Here is a 5,551-nt window from a genome sequence, read left to right on the forward strand (position 1 = left end):
AAATGTACCTTGAGATTGTAGTGAAGCAACTCTTATTAGTAACATTTTTATTTGGGAATAGTTTCTAAGTGTTCTGCTGGTACATTTTATACATTGTTCTATCTACATATTAATAATCTAATTGATGGATGGTGAATTTGGTATTTCAATGAATTTTGCTATCTGATGCACTTCTTCTGTAATGTACATCATTCTTGATTTCTAACTAATTTAGACAACTTGTGTTTAATGTAGATTCTGTTTACTAACAACCCCAGACTACATCCTGTGTTGCTCATTTATTGAATGACATTTAGTTAAAGCTTATTCCAATCATAAAGGATTTTTTCGTATTTTAGTACTGTGACATAGTTGAAACTGCTTGAATAAAATGGTTCCTTTACCTTGAGGTTGCAACTGATATTTGGTTCTAAGGTACAGGCTACAATTACATAAATACTGGTAAAGCTTGTTTTGGATACCTAACATCATGATTCTGTTGTTAGCATTCAGGCTACTGTCCCAGAATATTCCCTTATTTTGGCTAAATTTCATCTCAGTGATACTCCGCAGAAGTTTCACTTAGTCGTTTTATTCTGCATTCCAGTGATTTTGTGAAATGTATTTTCAAAGGTTTCTTATTTTTCTTAAATTTTCTTCCCTGTCAAACGAAGCTATATAATGGAGGGAGTATAATATATCAGGTTGAATGCCGGAATTGCATGTTAGCAGTAGTGTATGCGATAGATAGTTTGAATTAATGCCATCCTTTAAGTGTTGTTTATTTTGACTTGATTTTTATGGTAATACTCCAAAAATACAATATAGAACATAATCTTGTATGTGTTACTGTAATCCTTCTGCGTCTCCAGTTTCGATTGTATCCTTGTCTTGGAAGCATATCCTTCTTCCAAAACGGTTATTCTTGAGTTATTCTTGAGTGTTACAGTCTAACCGAAAAAGATTTTTTCCTGTTGCTCTTTTTCTTCTAATATATGTTCATTCACTGATGTAATTATTCGTGGCATTATTATTTGTTTTACCTTATGAAATCTTCCGGTCATGTAGATTCTACACCAATGTTGAGAAATGGAGAAACTGGAGATTGGATTGGAACATTTGAAGGGCATAAAGGAGCTGTGTGGAGTTGTTGTCTGGATAAACATGCTCTCCGTGCTGCATCTGCATCTTCAGATTTCACCGCGTATGTTATCTCATAGTTTGGAAATAACCATTTAAGCGACCATATTTATGTGCTGCCATCTGTCATTAGGGAAGCGATGTAGAACAATAGAAGTGCTATTGTAGCATGTGTATTAATGGCCAACCTAGCATGTTATTAGTTAAAACAGGTTTAACTAATCTAATAGCAGACACAGTAGAAGTTAAATTTTATCTGATATTGTAAATTGATTGATGAAACGATTTTACTTTGCTGATATCCCATGCTATAAATAATATTAGCAGGAAGTTAAATGTTATCTGATATTGTAAATTGATTGATGAACTGATTTTACTTTGCTGATATCCCATGCTATAAGGATTTTCATGCGTCTTCCTTTCTTCAGTTTGTGTGTGCTGAAAGAAATTTGCAACATAATAATGTGAGTGTGTCATTTTATTATGTTGCAAATAATATTTTGACTGTGTCATTTGGCAATTCACTTAACTGAAAGAGAAAATAACTCTTCGATGCATTTTTTTTTGTGACAGGTCTAATAAGACAGCCAAAATATTGACGCAAGGAGCTTCATAAAGCTGTCAAGATGTGCGAGAAATCCTTAGTTTCTGCAGATGCAGCAATGACATCATTAGGAAACCTTCGACAGGTATAAAATTCTGCATTGGTGTCATTAATCTTTTTGCCGTGGTTTATTATCAGCATTTTCACATTAAATATTTGCTGTTACTGTAGGCATTCGTGTGCTCTTCAGAGACAGGGGATTATGATTCTTTCCTGTCAAACAATGACTGGAAATCTGCTGCAAGAGTAATGTTCAACAAAATGCACTATAATTTGCCTCCTTGGTCCATTACCATCCTTCCTGAATGCAGAAATGTAGTATTTAGCACAGCTAAAGTAACGTAATACACCAGCTAGGAAACATCTGTACATTCAATAATAATCATTAGTTGCTTTAGCTTCTGCTAAAAGTTTGTGGTTATTAGCTTCACTATTTCTGCTGATTAATATGATCGCGTGTACTGGTGATGCTGACTCAGACGCGATGCAAGACTATCTTATCCTATTGTTTGTGCTGCCAATAAATCTACAATTGATAACAGTTCTTTTTTCTCAGTGTTATATAAAATTCTGAAGGTGATGTTATTTCCATGTTGCAGGTGCTGAAGTTGCTGTTCTTTGCATAACAAATTCTGGTGAAGTCCTGAATTATAAGGCATTCACAGATTCCATGGGGATATATAGAGTGGCCGAGACAATGCCAGAGATTGATCGTTGGGATGCCTGCCTTGCAAGACTCTAGGCATCAGACATGCTCGAGATATATACATATAGTCTATTGAGAGAACTAAAGATGGTGCAGCAGACACATTATAATTTTTTACATGTACAAATGATAAGTATGATTGCACTTGGGCAAAATCCTAAAGAGTTTCATAGTCNCCCCCCTCCCCAAAACTCCCAGCACAAGTCAATCCCAAAAAAGCCGCCTACAATGTTAATGGGCAGCCACGCTATTAAACTTATATTCACTTTGCAAATTTGCAATTCTACTCATTTTAGGATCAACTCCATATTTACCGGGTCTGAAGTTAAAAGAAAAAATCGAAATTGCAATGCACTTAAGACCAATTAAGTTTACAGTGCAAAAGTTACACTTAATATACAAGGCCAAATATGGTATCACAATTTGCCGCCCAATTCCATCGATTCCTTCGTTAAGGCACACACCGGAGCAATAAAGGTTGCAACTAGGAAGTCTGACCTCTTCAAAGTGAAACAAAAGAACAACAAAATGTTAAGGGAATTCGTATCTCGGTTCCAGATGGAGCGCATGGATCTACCCCTGGTCACGGATGATTGGGTTATTCAAGCTTTTACTCAAGGTTTGGACAAACGAAGTTCGATAGCGTCACGACAACTAGCAGAATTTAATTGAATATCCAGCTGTGACCTGGGCTGATGTACATAATCTGTACCAGTCAAATTTTAGGGTCGAGGATGATCAATTGGAAACCCGTTCCAGCTCCGTTTACCCAAATAGGCCCGTCGGCGGGACTCAAAGAAACATCGATAGAGAACCCTGATCGAATAGAGATCGGTACCAACCGTACAATCCAGATCGTAGGAAATAGCGGCTCAAGACGTAATCCTGTTCGAAATGATCGAAGGAATGACCGAGGATAGAATTCCCGAGGGCTAATGAGTAAAAGTGGCTTCGATAAACATGTCGAACCGGCGGAAGCACCACGACTATCAAAATACAACTTCAGCATCGATGCATCGGGTCTTGTATCAGCCATTGGGCGAATCAAGGATACTAGGTGGCCCAAACCCTTGCAGACCGATCCAGCTCAAAGGAACCCCAATCAAATGTGGAAATACCATGGTACCCATGGTCATAGAACCGAAGATTGTAGACAGTTGAAGGAGGAGGCGTTGATACCCAATTTTTTCCTATATATTTTCAGTATGCAAAATAACTTCAAAAGGGCATATATATGCATATGCAAGCATATTCAAGTGTTTTATTATTTTTCCATAATTTTTAAGGTTTCAAATCAATTTATTTTCATCTTTTATCCATAAAAAACCCAGTGATTATTTCCAAAATTATTATTTTTGGTAATTCATTTGTTGGCCCTTTATATTTATGCTAAGATATAGCTAAGGTAATTTTTGCATATTTTTACAAATTTTATTTAGTAATTTTAAACTAAATTGCATATAATTGCAATATTAGCCCCTTTAGATTTAATTGTGTTTTATATTCTTAAAATTAAGTCCTGTATTTTTTAAATTGTTAATTATATGTTATAAATTATTTTAGTACTTTTAATTTATTTTCAGAAATTAATTTATCACTTTTTATAAATTAAATAGGGAAAAATGGCTATTTAAAATTTAGCCTAATTGCATTTCAATTATAGCCTAAATCCTACCCCAATTAAACCCAATTCCCTTGGCCCAATCCCAATTAAACCCAGACCCAATTTTAAATTGAACTGACCCAAACCAAACCCCTATCTACCCTCTTTAATCCAGGCCGTTGATCATTCAGATCAACGGCCACCATTTGCCCTTCCATAATTAAACCCAAAAGAACCCTAAACCTAATTCATTTCCCACCTACCGCCGCCCTTGAATCCCTCTTCTCTCTCAACTCTCTCTGAAACTCTCCTAAACCCTAGCCGCCGCCATCTAACCCCACCCTAATACCTGGTTAATCCATGGCTTCTCAATGTCATTTGAGATATGTACCAGCCTCCTATGGCTCCTATGTGTTTGGTTCTGTGGTTTCATGGCTAGACCTCTAGGGAACCTGGACCAGTCCTTGCTCGACTGTTGTTCATGGCCTTTCTCCGGCCATCCACGACCTTTCTCCGGCCACTCATGGCCTTTCAAGGCTGATCCTTGACTTTCCTGGTTAGATCAGTATCTTTCAAGGCCTTTCTCATTTCTTTTGGGTTTTCTGAAACCCTAATCTCTAGGACCTTCCAATTTCTTTTAGATCTATCTTAGATCTGTGCTTCCTATGAACTTTCTAAGTGCTTCCCGAAGGTTCTTTGACTTTTCTTTCAAAATGACTCTTCACTTTCAACGATTGGGGTTTTTCCTTTAAGTTTTCTTCTCTGATCTTAATGTGGTTTGATGATTTTTCTATTTGCTCATGTTGTTATTCTATCTATTTCAGCATGTTTTAAAACCCTAGTTCTTTTTAGTTTTATCCTAGTTCCGGAAATTGCTTGTTTAAATATGTACTTGTTCTTTGTTTCTGACCCTATTTCCCTTGTTTGACTCGTTGATTTTTGAGTTTTTACTATCTTTTTAACTCGACTTTTGTTGAAACCCTAACTTCTCAAAGGCTTCCTCACCTGCTACTGTGAGACATTTACATGCCTCTGATTTCTTTTACCTGATGCTATATTTTCTTCACTGTTGATTCTATGTGACTTGACCTAGTTGACTACTATGCCGGCAATATAAGTTTTTACCATTGCGATCCGAGAAGTGTTTACTCCGCTTTTGATTTCGTATGCATATCCTGTTTGTTCTTGCCAGTTTCTTCTGATCTTCCATGTCCAAGTAGACTTGAAAATGGATTTCTGCTGAGAATTGAGAAATTTTTAAAAAGAGAGAGATAGAGCGCGAAGAAGAATTGGGAATATATATGACTGGGATAGCGTGCAGACTGTTTGGGACAAATAGGGAATTATTTTAGAGGCATATGTGCTAATATGTTTTAATTGTTTGGATTTATGTATTTCCCAATACTTTTAATTTAGAGAAAGATAGATATATCCTAGTGGTCTTAAGTTTTAGCTTAGCATACGTAACGTTTTTCTTTTTCGATTTTTGTCATTATATTGAACTAATATGTATAAGCCA

The sequence above is a fragment of the Nicotiana attenuata genome, unplaced genomic scaffold (assembly GCF_001879085.1).
Source record: "Nicotiana attenuata strain UT unplaced genomic scaffold, NIATTr2, whole genome shotgun sequence".
Lineage (NCBI taxonomy): Eukaryota > Viridiplantae > Streptophyta > Magnoliopsida > Solanales > Solanaceae > Nicotiana > Nicotiana attenuata.